We start from the raw sequence: 16,533 nt of genomic DNA on the forward strand, positions 1-16,533 counted from the left end.
GCTGCTGCATGCTGCTTTCCTCTGCCTGTCACACTGAGCCTTCAGCGTTTGCTTCTTAAGATCTGAAAAATCCCTCCTCTCAGCTGCGTGGGGCTAGGTGGGTGGACACAAACGCTGCCACAGAGAGGGCTGGGGGCACCCCTTTGCTCTGACCCCTTCACACAGCAACCTTCTACCCCCGCCAAGATGGGGCGTTGCAGTATTCCCAAGCGGTCGATGGGTGATGGTGCATGGAGAGTGCTCCTCTGCTCGTAGCTCCTCATGCTCTGAACCCTCTCCTCTCGAATGAGGCCCGTGCATTTTATCTTCAAGTGCAAGACTCACCCTTTCCTTTTAAAATATGGTTGCTGCTGCTGCCACCTACCTTTTACGCTGGAGTGGATGCTAGAAATATCCCTGACATGGAGCCTGGGAAGGAGCCCAGGATTTCATCCCCAGCCTGAGGGGGTATAAACACAAGCTCTAACCCACGAAGTTAATCTGTTGTGTGGGCAGGAGGCCTTACCAGCTGTTTGTGAGAAACAGTTTTCTGCCACGGCAGAGGAAAGATTTCAAAACCCATCGAGCCGGAGAGATCACTTGTTGCTCTTACCTGGTTGTGAGGGCTTTCATACAGCAGATCTTGGCATCTGCCCCGCAGAGTTTATGGTTGTATCAGCCAGGGAACATTTCATGTAACAGGAGAGGAAGAGAAAAGCATCCGGGAGGCATGCGGCCCCTCAGCAACAGGGATCTGAACCTGACTCTCAGCCTTCTCAACCACTTTGCACATGTAGAAGTAGAGATGAAGTGCCGTCCCCAAACGTCTGTCCCCAGCAAACCTCTGCATACGTTCAGGCGTGTTCTGGGAACAGCACAAACCCCTCAGGACACGTGTGGTCTGTGGGTCCTGACCAGGTTTATCTAGCAGGTAGTGCCCAAATCAGCAGCCAGAACAGGTGGGAAATGGGGGAACATTTAAGCAAAATAAATGTGGCTTCTCTGCGGGTAGAATCACTAAGAGGGACATAGGATAGCTCTAGCCCTCTTTTTCCACGTGCTTTTCCACAGCAAACCACAGACCTGCGATCAGTCTTGGGTGAGGAGGAGCTGCAGCTGACGTGGGTCTGCCAAGCCCAGGCGCCGCCATGCAGAGGCTTCGGGATCGCAGGCTTGTGTCTATATGTGCTGAAATCCCACCCGAGTCCATTACCAGCTCCAGCCTTCTGCTGTGAAGCAGCACACATTTTCTGAGTGAGTAATTCGTTTCTTTTCTTTACACTGAGCCGGCATTATTCCTTTACAGTTTGCAGACTAAGTATAGGAATGATTTCACCCACCATTGATACGCAGCCATCTCGATGGGAGAGAAAGCCTGACAGACGTCTTACAGCACACAACAGCTTTCTGCTGCAGTTCAGGACAGGAAGCAAGAAAGGATATTATATCAAACAGCAGGCATGGGAGAATTTCAGGTTAGATGGAGCATACTTAGTCACAGAAGAATCGGGTCGGTGCTCTGGGACTTGTGTTCACTTCCTGCAGGAACCCTAACATAGCCCAAAATAGTAGCAGTTAGGTAAAAGCCAAATATCTTCCCCTTTTTCTCCCCACAGCAAATACTAATGCTTATGTCATTAAAGGAGAAGCATAAATAGAACAGCCTGGGGCTGTGATTTGCAAAGTTCTTGGTCTATAGATGAACCATCAGCTTTTCTTATAGCTCACTATTACCCACTTGTTCCATCAAACTTTTCACTGAAGATATTATCAGGATGATACAGCCACTGAAGATATTATCAGGATGATATCCACCCCAACATGTACACCAGTCAGCTAAGAAGAATCAGAGCACACATCTACATATTATACGCGTGGCATGGTTTTCCTCTCGCCCACTGGCACGTGCACCAGCACGGCATGGGACAGCATGCTCCAAAGAATGTTTCCTAATGGCAGTTTGGATGCCGTTTTGGAAAAGAAGGAAGAGTTTGGCTGTATGGGTACAAGGTATGCCATGCCTGTTGTCCTCAGGGACAGGGAATAGCCCCACGTCTATTTTATTTCCCCGTACGGAGCCACTACAACCACTGTCTCCAACACACTGGTTTTACCAGTGCTCTCCACTGTGCGCTGCCTACCAGGTTTTCACTCCTCTCCAGAAACGTGGCGAAGGCTGCCAGCCGGCGTTTGTAGGAGAACACACGAAACTATGCGCAGAGCCACACACCTCCGTCTGTTCTTCTGCCAGGCTTCGTAAATGTGTTCAAGAGCAACCCGAGGAGGCAGAATACGGGGGCAGATCCTTAGCAAGCCCATCAGCGGAGAGCTGTTGACATCAATGGGAAGAGGCTTTGCACACATGACGATCCTCATATTGTTCAGGGACACCCTAGAACTGAAATCCCCGTGCGGGATTCCTTGGGCATCAAACACATTCAGAAAAGAGAAGCCACTTGGAAGGAGTTTTCAGCAGTAATTGGTGCTTGCCTAACCAATTCCCATTAAAACCAGGAGGTTTTAAAGGAGCTGCTGGTCGCTTAGTGCCTTGTAATACTCGAACCTGAAGTCCTGGGGTCCTGTGCCTGGTTCCCAAGGTGAACACATGTGATTTATTTCAGAAAGGCATCTGCAGCACAAGAACTCATTACATACACCCCCGATGGGCAGGAGCCAGACCGTTTCAAATGTGCCAAGTTACCAGAATGTTATTAAAAGCTGTAAGAGTTAGAGGGAAGGTGCAGAGAAAGGCAACCTCCTTCCCAAAGCCAGGTGGCTTAGGCTAGACTTACGCCGCTTCCCAAATGGATGAGGCAAGCTGGAGTCAGAGGTTCCTTCCAGCAACAGCTCGGTCCCCCTGGATGTCTCTCCGTAAGCTGCACAAATATTCTGGGGAGGGGGAGGGAGAGAGAAAAGAGTGAAGCCTATTCAATTACATCAAGATCACGACTGGCCCTAGTAAAATCATTTATGGAGTGAGGGAACCCGGAGCGGTTTCGGCTGGAGCCATCTGCTGTTATTTGGTATATACAGAATTGGTTTCTATGGATTTTATTAATAGGTCACGCGATTGTATACGAGGATGTGAGATCTGAATCTCTCAGGAGGGGTCCCTGGTTGGGGTTTCTATTGCCTTTATAGGCAACAGCTCAAACTTTCTTGAAGCAGCAAGTCCTTAAAAACTGGAGGGGAATGGGTCTGGGTTTAGGACTCTGCTCATTTTTTTCTCTCCTCCCTCAAAATCTTTGTTCCTGTTCCTCTCCACAACACATTTACTAAACGGGGAAACAGGGAAATAATCAGAAAAATATCCTTATCTACTTTTTCCATTGTCTACATGAATTTTCTCTCTTTCCCACCAGTCTGAGCGTACCTGGTACAAAACTCATGTCCCGCTTCCATCTGTCTTTCAGGCACAAGACTCGCGCTGGCCCTTGCTCGGGGGTGAATTTTGCCTTTAAGCTGTCGATGTCTCTCCCTGTACGGAGAGCCAAGTCCAAAGGGATCTGGAGACCCAAAGGAGGCTTGGGACAGGCGGGTGTAAATCTCCCTCCCCTGGGGAGATGCCCACGGAGCTGTTCTGAAGAGCAAGCTGTGACAGCGGGTTAAAACCCCGGGGAACACCCCCCGGGAACACTTTGGCCTAAACTATGGCTCGCTTTTGCTTCAATTCCCCCCAAAAGAGGCAAAACCAAACCAAGTTATCAGAGAGCAAGCCCTTCGCCCCATCTTCACTGGGCTGCGGGTCCCTCCCCGGGCCGGGCCGGGCTCCGGGTCCCCCCGCTACGAGGGCGCCCCCCAGCGGCGCGGCGCGGCGCCCCCAGCTCGGCCCGCTCGCTCGGCGTCGGCGGGGCCAACCCGCCCCCCCCCCCCCCCCCGCCACCCCATTGGTCGAGGCCGCGCCGCGCGTCACCGCTTCCTCCCGCTTTTGTGCACCGCCCCGCGCCCCGCTGCTGCCGCCGCGACGAGCCGAGCCGAGCCGAGCCGAGCCGAGCCGAGCCGAGCCGAGCCGAGCCGGGCCGGGCCGGGCCGGGCCGGGCCAAGCGTCGGGACAGGAGTCGCTAGTCATGGCCCTTCGCGGGTAGCCGCGCCGCCGGACCGGTGAGTCTCTCCTCCCTCCCCGCCCCGGGGACGGGGCGCTCCGCGGGCCGTAGGTCCCTGCAGCCGCTCCGGTGCTGCTCGGGTTCGTTTCGCTCTTTTAAATTTCATTTTTTTTTTTAATTGTCTTTTTCGCAGCGGTCACCGAGAGTTTTGCAGCCGCGCCTGGCTTCGGTGGCTTTTTTTTCTTTCCTCCCCTTCCAGTCGTGGAAGTCGGAGCTTGTCCCTCCGGGCGAGTGGCTGGGCTGGGGGGCGAGCAGGGAGGGGGCCGTGTGCCTGGGTGCGGAGCCCGGCGGGGACCGGCCCCCCCCCCCCCCCCCGGGGGGGTTCACCCTCGTTACCGGGCTCGGGGAACTGTTTTTCCCAGGTTATTCCCTGGTGCCATGAGTCAGCCTGGAAGCCAGTCCCTGCCACCGCTGACAGCGAGCGCCAGGATTAGACCCTGATACAGCCCGTCCCAATATCGGGATCCATTAAACTATCGAGACAGCCGAGGCTGGGTCCTGCTTCGGTGGAAAGCGTCGTCTCCATGCCAGGGAGCTGCGGGAATGCCCGCCGGCCCTCGCCATCCAGCCTCGCCACGAGCAAAGTCCGCCTCGTACGGAGTCGGTGCCGGGCGGTGAGGATGGGGCGAGCAGCGGGGAGGAAGGCTCTGTGGCGGGCACCGACCCCCGTGGGCGAGGGAGGCCAGCACCCGCATGGCGCGGGTGGCCGTGCCGGCGGAGCTGGGAAGTTGGATTTCCACCTGGACGGAGCGAGCGGCTGTCGTGGGGGAGCGGTGCCATGAATCAGGCTGATGCTCCCGGAGTTTTTGCTCTATTGGCATCAAACCTCAGCCCTCCGCAGCCGGGCGGGACGAGGAGCGGAGGTGGGAGCCGTGTGCCAGGGCGAGTGGGCGTGCGGCGGCGGGCTGGCCGGGTCCTGCGCGGCGGCCAAGCGCATCTCTCGCTGGCCCCGGCACAGCTTGGAGAGCGGTTTCCCCCTCGGTTGCTGCTTTTATCCTCCTCTTCAATTCCTGTCTTGCAATCCGGTGGTTTTTGGAAGTAGACCCGCTCCCGGTTCGGTGCAGGGTCCGCATGCGTTGCCGGTGCACGGACCGAAAATCTAGGGCTCGCTTAGGATTTGGAGGCTTGGGATTGGTGCGGAATTTGAGTGATCCCAGGGATTTCCAGGGTCAAGCTCTTTTGCTTTTTTCGGTGAGTGTGAGCGGTTTGGGGGAATTTCCTTCTGTGGCACCTTGTGAATTTATTTCCAGTCCGGCACGTGCAGGATTAATTCCCGGAGTCCTCTCCTCGGGCATATGGGAGATCTGCGGCATTTGGGGGCTTGCCTGTGACTACCTGTGTCTTGCAAATGCCTGCACTGGATGGTACGCTTTCCAGAGCCCCGAATTTGACCCTAGTTATAACCGGGGGGCTCAATGTTTCCCAGGGCTCCTGCAGGTTTGGGGTGCACCTCCACAGCTTAGGAGGTTTAGGAAGGTTTCGCAGCTTGTAAAAGCTCCTCTGTTGGAGGACGTGAGGCTGGACGGGCTGCCAGCCTGGTGGGATGTGGATTTAAAGGCTCTTTTATATCTTGCTTCTCTGAACAGTTTTTGGTACTGCAATTTTTTCCGTGGGTCTTAAATCTCCATCAGAAACCCACAGCTCTGCCCTGTCAACGTGTGCTGGTGAGCGAAGCGTGTCTGTTTTTGGAGGCTGTTAGAGCCCGTGAGGGAGATGTGTTCACGCAAAGGGAGGTAGTCTGGATTTTCACCCAGGATGGAGAAACCGTGTCGTGAAGAGCCGGCGATTACGGCAGCCAGAGGAGCACGGTCCTCTCTCCATCCCTTCTGAAATGTTGCTCTCACTTGATGATGCTTCCTAGTGTTAGCGTGCAGCTTGGACTTGATGTATCATTTTCTGAATTTTCCCATCGGGAAGATGCCGGCGAGGATGGCACGGTGTGCCTGGCTCCCCAGCCCAGCAGTGGGATGGATTGTGCTGCCGCGGCACGAAGGCGATGTGCTTCCAGCCCTGCTCTCCCCAGCTGGACCAGTGTGAAAGCTGGCAGGATTTTCTGTACTGGTTGACCTGGCCTTGCTGTCGGAGACCTGCTGGTGGAGGCCAGAGGGAAGTGAGTCAGGATTTGCTGTTAGAAGGGATATCTTTTATTAGCCTGCTCGGTGAACGCAGGCTGGCTTTGGAGAGTATGAGCCTGTCTACACGCAGAAGCAACAAACCTCAGAGCTGAGAATTAGGAGGGAGCGATGGCTCTGAGCTTACCTTGGCTCTCCTAATTGAGGAGATCATCTGAAAGAAAAGGGGGGGAAAAAAAAGAAGGAAAAAGAGATATTCAACTACAGTTCAGCCTGTGTAGTTCATCTGGTTTAAGAAAACATGTTTTCTCTCTCTACAAATCTCTGGATCCTGACATGCAGCGCAGGAGAGGGACGTGCATCCCACGTGCCAGCCATTCTCAGGAGGTGGCTGGGCCCTTTGCAGCCCGGCTCCTGCGAAGGGGAGCTGCGGGCGACGGGGCTGGGGCTCGCCGATGCCTGACAGCGGCAGGAGGCTGCTGGGCTCGGTCGCTTCCACTCCCTCTTCTGCACGTAGTACAGGCCAAGTGCAGCGTGCGCAGAAATGTGCAGAATGTCAGCTGTGCACCGGGGAGATGGAAAATGCATTACAGAGCCATAAGAAGGGGAATATGGAATTCAACTTTTTTTTTTTTTTTTTTTTTATTTCCTCAGACACTTTTTAGAAAAGCTATAAATTGCGCACTGATCCTGAACCTGGCGGGTTCACTCTCAGTCCCCAGACTTTATTTATTTTCCTATTTAAGCCCCACAAGGGGAAACGGGTGACCAGGCGTTTTCGGCGGGTCCCTCTAGGGAGCAGTTCCCCATCCCCATGTGCGGCCGTGCACACTGGGTCAGGACCGCGTTTGCCTTTGCTGAGTGTGATATGAGATGCAGAGATGACGAATGTCATCTCGATTGTGCCTGAAAAACGCTGTCTCTGCGGGCTTGCCCCGTGCAGCGTGAGCCTTCATCCGACGTGGTGAACGCTGTGGCAAGCATCAGACGGACAAGACCAGTGCTTTTTTGTCTGTGAAGGCGCAAGCAAGCACGTGTGAGCGCGGATATGTGGGTATTTTTGTTTGTTTTCTGTCTGTCCCTGCAGTTCTGATCTGGTTTGGCCAAGTAATCTTCCCATTAGTCACTAAAATGGCACCGGTGTCCAACTGAATCAGTCTGTCCTAGCTCATCTGTAATGATGCAAGAAAGAAAAAGCAAAGATCCTCTTTAAAATAGATGCTCTTCAAAGCCACTGGGAAGCTATTCCCTGCAGAAAACTGATGATGTGGGAAGGGAGAGCAAGGGAAGAACGCTGTCTCAGGGCTAGCGGAGAGTTTCGGGGCTGCAGGCCGGGGGTACATGGCTCCCTGCTTTCTTGCAGCGCTGGGGCTGTTGCTCCAGGAGCTTTCCCTGGAGCCGCAGGGCTTGGGGCCAAGCTGAGCCTGGGATGGTGGAAGATGCAACATCAGCATGGCTCGGCGGTGGAGACCCGTGGAGGAGTTTGGCCCAAAGCCGGGTCACCCGGTGCCGCAGCGGTTGCGGTGGAAAGGTTCAGCGAGCCGAGGGTGTGTGGGTTCACGGTCGAGCCCTGCGGCTGCTCGCAGCTCTTCCATGCTTCCCTATCTCTGTGGACTGGGGTGGGACATGCTATTGCATATCGGTGCTGTGTCTGGTCTCAGGTTCCAGCTTCCATTCCCGGAGCGCTTGGGACATCTGGGAAGGCTACCCAGAGGGTTTGACCTGGACTTTCTGAGACTTTCAGAAGTCAGGGTGAAAGGTATACCTGTAACCCCCTAAAAGAGGGGGATTCAGCTCCCAAATGCATTCCCCAAACACTTTTTCCTACCCTGGAAGATCCTCCTATAAATGTTAGTGGAGACCAAGGGACTCTGAATTTAATGAGAACCTGTAGTAGGCTGGAGCCTGCCTTGCTCTCCTGAGTTAAAACCTGGGTTGGCCACTATTTTGCGCAGAACTAATTGTCACTTCCATGAAAGCTCCCCTAATTTTATACTCTCCACTCTGCAAGATGATCTGGGGCAGCCCCGGGAGGACAAGGCACAGCAGCAATGAAACCCAGGGTGGAGCTGAGCCAGGGTTTGGCACTGTAGAAGCTGCAGGGAACAAAGTCCAGTCGGCAGCGCGTAGTGCGTGCCGTGCCTGGCGGCACGGGCCAGATCCTGGAAGGAGCCGGCCGAGTTACTGCGTGGGCTGCTGTGTAAACAGCGTGTGTGCGGGCCAGGTCCTTGGAGAGGGTGGGAGGATGGCTTGAGTTTTCAGGTAGTGATTAAACACCAAATTGCTTGAAAAAATAGCCCTAGGTGGGTGGATTAGAGGCGCTCTGCAGACCTACTATGGCCAGGAGCTTGCGTGCTGAATAACAAAACGTCATCTGATGGATAGCTACATGATTCGGAGGAAAAAAAGACTGCGCAATTGCTTTGGGAAAATAATTTGTGAGGTAAGAAGTCTTTGTGAAGGAGGTAGGAATGTCTTAAATCCCACACTGCTGAAGGGTGTTTGTGGCCTCTGCAGTGCTTTGAGCGCTCCTGCATGACCAGGACTGTCCTGGAGCGATTGCATTTGTCTTGTCCACGTGAAGGTGTTTCTTGCATAGTGGCTTCCAAGCGCCCACAAATCCCCCAAGGGACTACTGAAAATTTTGAACGTAACAGTTGTTAGCCCGAACATCATGTGCAAAAATGAACATTATTGTGCCACAAGTTCTGTTGCTGCTGGTCTTGATGCAGAGGTTCGGAGGAAGACTTTGGGGTATCTGTTGAGATCTGTCTTCTACGTGGAAGTCCATCGTGATGAGGACAGTGGATTATTTGGATTGCGTAGTGTTTTTGCACTACAGCCTCTTCGGGTTTTTGTGGTTGAGCAGAGGTCAGATCATCGTAATCTAGTTGTAAACTGGAAATAGTGCAGTGCCCTCCATGATAAGAGCTTAAAAAAAATCTGGCAGAGGTGTAATCTTTTCATAGTGTGCTGTTTGCACCTTTTGCTCTGCGAGGTGGCAGCAGTGATGCCCCGTGCCGAGGCATGGGGACCCTGCAGAAGGGTGGTGGGCACAGGGTGGTGGGCACGTTTCTCAAGAACGGGAAAATCTCGCCTCTGATCCGGGTTAAAGGCGCATCCCCTGCGTGGGCCAACCCGAGTGCTGTGGTAAGGAAGACTTGGTCGGGGAAAATGGCTTGGGGAGAAAGTGTAGGGTGAGGTCTGTTACAGCTGGTGGTGAGGGTGAACTGAAGGAAAGGTGTGTGCGTGCCCAGAAACCCCATTTTAAATACCCTCTTCCTTTCAGCCTCTCTCATCTCTTCCTCTCTGCCGCTACCCCGGAGTGCCCTGGGGGGGGACTGTCCCTTTTTTGCATGCTGGCTCAGTGCAGTGTCATCGCAAAGGGCAGCTGATAGTGTTATCTATAGCTGGGTGATGCTGATGGGTTGATAACTCAGCTTGGTATCCGCAGCAGAAATAACGCGGTCGCTGTGGAAGTGGGTGGCTGGAGGGAGGTGTGCGGGCTGGGACGGTGGGGCAGAGCGGTCTGGGAGTGTGTAAGTGATGAACAACCGGTACTTGGAAATCAGAGATTTGGGCTTGGTTCTGTTGAGGTTGGTCAACGCATTGATGTAGTGTGGAGCTGTGGGGCAGGGCTTGTTTTGCTGAACTGGTGAAGCATCCTTCAGTAAAGATACCAGGCTGGGCCAAGCTCCTGGAAAGCTTTCCTTGGTGATGCAAGGTGCTCACACTGCAGCCTTGGTGCCGTCTGTTTGCCTTTCAGCGCAAAACTACAGCGCTGATCCCGCTGCTGCGATCCTTCTGCTGGCTTCCCGCTTGGAGAGCGGCTTTTGGGAAACCTGAGCACCCGATTAATAAACCGGTGGAATGCATTTGCTGCTCCTTGGTCCCTCGGTGCCAGTGCTAACAGAGTAGCAAGTCATTAGAGAAATATGCAAGATATTTCAGTTATTTCTCTTTGGATGGTGCTGGTGGCAAGTAAAAGAGATAAACAGAGGCTGTATTGGGCTGTGCTTAGCTTATTGCATCATTGGTTTTATTGAAAGGTTCAAGGTCCAGCTCTGAACGTTGTTGCTGCCTGAGATAAACCCAGCGCCAGGGTGAACTGAAGCTGTTCCCAAGCTGTGCCATGTTTTGCCAGAAGGAAAAGGGTAGGGAAAGGTGCTGTTTTAGTGCTCTCACTGTGTATTCCCTCTGAATGGTGGCTGCGGGCAGCCAGTTGCAATGCCTTGGAGGAATGATGATGGGGCAAGTCCTGTCATGCTTCTTTCTTGGGTTTTCACTGGAAAACATCATACTTGGCTCCTGTTAACTCCCAGGAGCTGCTCCTCTGATGGTGGCAGCCGGGGGAAGCCCTGCTGGCATCTCCTGTTGCAGCCTTCTGGGTGTTGAAGCTGGGAGGGGACCGTCAGATCTGCCTGGATGTGGGACCACGCAGCCCGATGCTCTCTCCCACTCCCCGTCCTTGGCTCACCCTGGCTTTGCTGGCTGGGGGATCTGCTTCACCGGTGGCCTGGGCTGATGCCCGCTTGCTCCCCATCTTGTGATACAGTCGCTTTTCGCTGTGCTGCCCAGGGAATACGAAGGGCTCCTGGATGGACTTGAGTCATGGGTGGCTCCGACAAAAGGACAGCTGTTTTGTTTTCTGCGTACCCTGATGATGGTCTCTGTTTGAAGACTGGCTTGGCTTCACCTCGCTTGGCTGAAACGATCCCTTGAGCGTGAAGGATTTGAGGAACCATGCCCGCTCTTGCCTGGTTTTGTTTGGGGTGGGGATGCTTGCTGGCGCTCTCCACGATGCTCTCCCCAAGGCGCTGCGTTGTTAAAGATACGCATGACGTGTGTCACTGTGTTACCTGGCTGATGACTCAAGAAAAAGAGAGAAAATGTTTAATCATCGCAATATTTCAGCAATTTCACCTACAGCATTACCAGTGTGACTAACATCTGGTGCGTGCCTGGTCGGCTTCGGGATGGGGCTGTACGGGGTGAGGATGTGTTTTCTGTTTGCAGTTTGTGTTATAGGAGGTGAGGCCAAACAATCGGCTCTTGGACCAGCGTAAAAGGCGCTGAAGGTTGCAACTGTCTTCATCTCTGGAGGGAAAGCTGGGGACAAGCTAGTTCAAGTCTTGGTCTATGTCCAGGAGATCCTGTGGAGGAGAACTTCCCTTTGAGGCCGGCGGTTGGGCTGTCCCGGGGAGGTGGTGTGGCACACTGCGCTTTCGTCCTGGACTGCCACAGAGTCCCAAGGCTGCTGGGGACTTGGATGAGATGGAGCAAGACTTGTAGTACCCAGTTGATCATTACACGGGAAGCTGATTTACCTTTCATAGCATGCATTGCCAGAGAGGTGCAGTTTGGTGTCTCACCTCTGCGGGAGCTTCTTGGACAGCGGTGGGTGTGTGTTTGCTATGGGAGTTGCCAAGAGGTGATGAAGGTGGGAGGTGTTTGTGGAAGAACATGGGATGTGGTGGAAAGGGTCTCCCCTTGCTGCAGGGGGAACCTCTCACCTCCCTGACCTGTCTTGGGCTGGACTTCCAAAACCTCAGCCCTGGGTTTTGACGGATGGGTGCCTTGGACAGGTATGGTTGAAGGGTTCTAGGCTGCATCATGGACACCACCATCTTCATGGCCATGTTCAGGAGTGTCACCGAGGGCTTTGAGTGGTGCCCCTGCAGTAGCCTCCCTCACCCAGAGAGGGTGGTAGGGAAATTATATATATAATACATATTTTGAAAGCCTATTTTTCCCATTGCAGTGCTTGGATAAATTGCATGTATTTTTATTGCATGATTCTTGAGATGGCGGTAGACACAGCGGTGTTCTGCTTAACCGCAGGTTGGCATCCTTCTGGTTATTAGCTTGCAGTCCTTGAGAAATGAGAAGAGCAAGCAATTTGGTCAGGGACTGGTGAAAGCTGAAGTACGTCTTTCACGCGACTGTGTGCATCGAGTCCCGTGTGTGTGCGCTCTGCAGTCACCACGGACCCATGGTTGGAAGGGGTCTGGTGGATGAAGCATCCTGCGATTCTTACTACAAGCCTGCTTGCCCCAGTGTTGGTTTTTGGGCTGGTGGGCAACAGGTTTCCTATCTACCCTGGCTCGTGGGAAGAGCGTGGGTAAGGGACTTGCCTTCTTCTCGCTAATCCCTGCCTCCATCTGTCTCTTCCCGCTCCGTTCGCTGCCCGTAGCGGGCATCTCTGCCTGCTCTGAGCATGGGCTGGGAGGTGGGGCACCGAGAAACACCTCTGCCACGCAGGGATCGGGACCATGGGGGATCCCGGCTGCTGAACGCTTTGCTGAATGCTTTCATAGGACACGCTTTGCATCATGTCCTATAAAACCTCCTGCGAGGTAAACTTGCCGCGAGGCTCTATTTTGGGGCCGTCTCTGATGTAATCTGTCATGAAATGGTCTGCTCTTTGACTTACTGCTGCAAGTCTGGTTGTGGATGGATGACCAGTTGCTTACCTAGCATTACCAAAGCAACGAGTTGTTGCTTTCCATGACTCATGAAAATGCACTGTAGGCTCTCTTAAGAATGGCTGAGATCATTTTTTGGCTGGGTTTGGGCATCTGGTTTCCTTAGCAAATAGCAGTGGGGGTGGAGGGAGGGGGATTTCCAAACTCGTTTCTTTGTATGTGTGATCTGGATTTTTGAGCTCGCCTAATAAAATACTTCATTTGAGAAAGGGGGGGAAAAAAAGACCTGTAACTTCCAGGTCTGTTTAGTTTTCATAGCGTATCTCATTTAGTCATGTTTTGCTATAAAAAGAGAAAAGGTACTAATAACATTACAGAGCCTCATGCTGTATTTTTCCTCTTAAATAAGCAGGCATAGAAACATTACGGGTGGTATTTTTCTTTTAAAGCAAATGCTCCTGGGGAAGGAGGTGCAGAGAAAATTCTGCAAACAAAACCATAATTGCACTGTGTTTTTTTGTTGATAATGTTTGCTCAAATAGAGGACTCTGATTCTATAGGGATGCAGAAAGGTGGAGTATTATGGAGAGGTGTTTTAGTGTTTCGTCAATCTGATTTTTTTTTTTTTAATTAAAAAAATTAATATTTATTTATTTGTAGACCCTTGATTCACTTTCTAGTTTTGTCTGCTCGGTCTAAACGCAGCAGCACTCACATTCCTGAGAACCAAGCGCTGCAAGATGAGCATTAACCAGAGGAGAATCAGAGCGGCGATAGCTGTGTGGTAACTTTTGATAGCAGGAGATCCCCAGGTGTTTTGTAACCTCTGCAACCAGGTTGCTGCAGCCTTTGCAGTATCTTTCCCAAGTCTAGCTACCCTTCGCAGGCACCTGAGAGCAGGCAAAGAGAAGGGAGGGGAAATCCTCCGTAGGCAGAAAGTCTGGAAGGTTTGAATAGGGAGAGATGCGGAGCAGTGGGTTTAATGTGCAGGTGGCGGAAAGAGCAAGGGTTAGGCTTGTCAAACACTGTTTGCAGCAATGTTAGCTGAGTTCAGGAATTTAATAGATGTGGACTGACCTCTTGTGCCGTCCATGTTCTCTGCCAGTGCTCGGCTGTGGTTAAGTTCCCCAGCTGGGGCAGGCAGAAACGTGTCCCAGTGTGCTGCGGGAATGGGTTAGAGCTGCCCAAGGGCTGCAAGGGGCAGCAGCTCAGCCCTGGGAACAGCAGGAACACAGAAGCGTAATGGCCCGGCCATTGGCCAGGGGTGAGCGGGAACAATGCGACTGAACAGGTTTGTGCTCACTTCCTTGTAATCTCAAAGATGAGATAATACAGAAACCCAGAAACGTTTGCCAGCGAGAACAGCGAGGCTTCCTTTTTCTGTCCCCGTGCATGTCCTGCAAGCAGGAACAGCTGACTTGCTGTCGTCTCTGGCTGTACGGCTGATGGAAAGCAAACCCTTCTTGCTCGAGGAACGGCACAGTTGAGCTCAAGTCGGGGGAGATGGGGTTGCTGCCTGCGCAAGCACCCTGCACCAGAAGCTGCTGTGTGCACCACGATTTCTCAGCTTCTTCCTGTTCTCCTCCTCCTTTGAATTTCTCTGCTTCTTATTTAGTTAGTTAGCTTTGGGCAGAGTAGGTAAAGATGACCGATTTAATCAAAAGCATAGGGTTTTACCCCCTTTTCCCATGGATGTTGGCATAGCACACCCCAGATCTGAGTCTTCTAGATCTTGATAGTCGTCTTCCATGCAAAAAAAGGAAATAAATGTGACCTGCGGTCTTCTCTTCATTGTGCTTGTGGATGCTTGAATACAGGGCCAGAGTTCATTGCTCTGAAGTGGTGGCTAGCTGCAGCCCATGTGCCTGTAGTGCCACGCTGGCTAGCACAGCGGGCTGCAGCACTGCCCCTGGGGCTCAGCAGCAGCATAGGATGAGCTCTGTAAGAGCCAACAAAGGCTTTTTCAGAAGGTCAAGTCCTTATTTACAGACTGGTTATTACCATAAGGTATTTCTGCTGGGCAAGACCCATCCGCAGCTATAAATCCGGTAGTTTTGGTGAGGGGAGGATGCCAGCAGATGAGCTGGCGTAGCTGACTTCCAGGGCTTTACCCTGCTTGATGCTGCATAAAATAAGTGGAAGCAAAATTTGGCAGGCTGTTCTGCTGTATTTTTTTTTTTTTTTTAAATTGCTGTGCCTTCATATTGTCCCCCAGTGCATAATGCTCTTTTGACTAGGGAGGCCAGCATCAGGGTACCTCGAAGGGGCTACCGAGTTCCCAGGCAGGTGTTGCTATGAAGGCTGTGTTTTCTCATCTGTAACTTACAGATGGGGATGTTGGAAACCCCCCTCCGCCAAATTAAGTCATTCCCCACCCAGTCTAAGTTTTCCAGTGTATAGTATTGGAGGAAAAGAATCTTGGATCACGTTCTTTCCTCCAAAAAATGAATAATTAAGTTTAAAATAGCGATTTTTTAAAAAAAATATTTTTTTCTATTTCTTTTTGTTTGAGCATTTCAAACTTCATGACTTACACTTCTTTCTTCAACATTTGACATCTACAAGTACTTCTTTTTAACCAAGAAAAAGGAAGTGTGGATTCTGATGTAATCATGTGACTTCAGGAACCGGGTACTTATGAAAAACACGGAATCCTATGAGAATTGGCAATGCTTAGGGTCATCCCCTGGTCCAGCAGCTGAACTAGGAACAGAAGCAAAACCTTCTACTCCTGACTCCCCTTCCAGTGTTGCTTCCCCATCCCTTGGTGTCTGTCTTGCTGCAAGAGATCTAGATTGTGTGGCTTTTGGGTTTTTTATGGCCTGTGGTTTTTTTTTTTTTTATAATTTATATGGTAAAAGATTTTTTTTCCTTACATGGTGAAATTTGCAGATCTGTGATACTGAGGCTCTCAGTTGCTCTTTGGATTATGTGTGAGGATGGTCTCTTGCAGAAACCTTGCATATTGGTGCATGCTTTGCTTGAACACGCTCTGGAGATGCTGGAGTAGTGCAGCTGCTGGACCTTTCTCTGCGTGACTGCGCTTCTTTTGCATTTTAAAACTAGGAGAGGGCCTTGCTGCTGCTAGTGGCATGAATCAATGCCAATGCAAATGGTGATGTAAGCTTTCAATACTTAAGGGGGCTTATAAGAAAGATGGGGACAGACTTTTTAGTAGGGCCTGTTGCAATAGGACAAGGGGATAATGGTTTTTTAGTTAAAAGAGGGGAGATTCAGACTGGATATAAGGAAGAAATTTTTTACGATGAGGGTGGTGAAACACTGGAAGGGGTTGCCCAGAGAGGTGGTAGATGCCCCATCCCTGGAAACACTCAAGGTCGGGTTGGACGGGGCTCTGAGCCACCTGATCTGGTTGGAGATGCTCCTGCTCATTGCAGGGGTGTTGGACTGGATGGCCTTTAAAGGTCCATTCCATTCCATTCCATTCCATTCCATTCCATTCCATTCCATTCCATTCTCTTCTAAGCTGCATTTGATTCTCTTCTCTGCAAACCCTTTGGTTCCTTGCATTTCCCCTTCTGGGTGGTTGTGGGTTTTTTGGGCTATTTTCTGACAGTGTGTTGCAGGAGACTTGAACTAGCTGGTTGATGGAGGGCATGCTTCTGTCTGTTCTCTTGCCAACCTGCTTTCTGCAAAAAAGTAAATTGCGTGCCTCTCCATGTTGGACAGGATTGGGTTTGAGTGCTCAGAGAAGCACAAGTGCTCTGATAACACAGAAACGAGGTTCCTGCGCTGCTTGTGGCTGCTGGGAGAGAAATTGGGGGGACTCGCTTGGGTGCCTCTGAGCTCACTGAAGCCGAACGCCAGGCAAATGCAAGCCCTCTTTTGCTTAACTCTCCTTGGGTAAGTCCTGTTAGTGTGGGCAAAATAACAGCTGGGAAACAAAATGTCTTCAGAGGGCAACGCTCTCCCAACATAAGCAGTCAAGCAAAG

General features: G+C 51.9%; 1 protein-coding gene across 6 annotated transcripts in view; it reads left to right on the top strand.

Moving 5' to 3' along the window:
* The first annotated feature begins 3,930 nt into the window (after positions 1-3,930).
* LOC104021753 (mitogen-activated protein kinase kinase kinase 3) overlaps positions 3,931-16,533 on the top strand; it is an 83,623-nt gene continuing 71,020 nt past the window's right edge. For 5 of the 6 annotated variants that reach the window (XM_087731014.1, XM_087731033.1, XM_087731003.1 and 2 more), the window contains exon 1: positions 3,931-4,080. The gene's annotated coding sequence lies outside the window, so the exon portion shown is untranslated. Of the gene's footprint in view, positions 4,081-5,188; positions 5,274-16,533 lie in introns of those variants that run through there. The other variant, XM_087731041.1, reaches the window with a different exon arrangement.

Source organism: Nipponia nippon, unplaced genomic scaffold, assembly GCF_047370975.1.
Source record: "Nipponia nippon isolate SJK-2023a ecotype South Korea unplaced genomic scaffold, ASM4737097v1 scaffold_1, whole genome shotgun sequence".
Lineage (NCBI taxonomy): Eukaryota > Metazoa > Chordata > Aves > Pelecaniformes > Threskiornithidae > Nipponia > Nipponia nippon.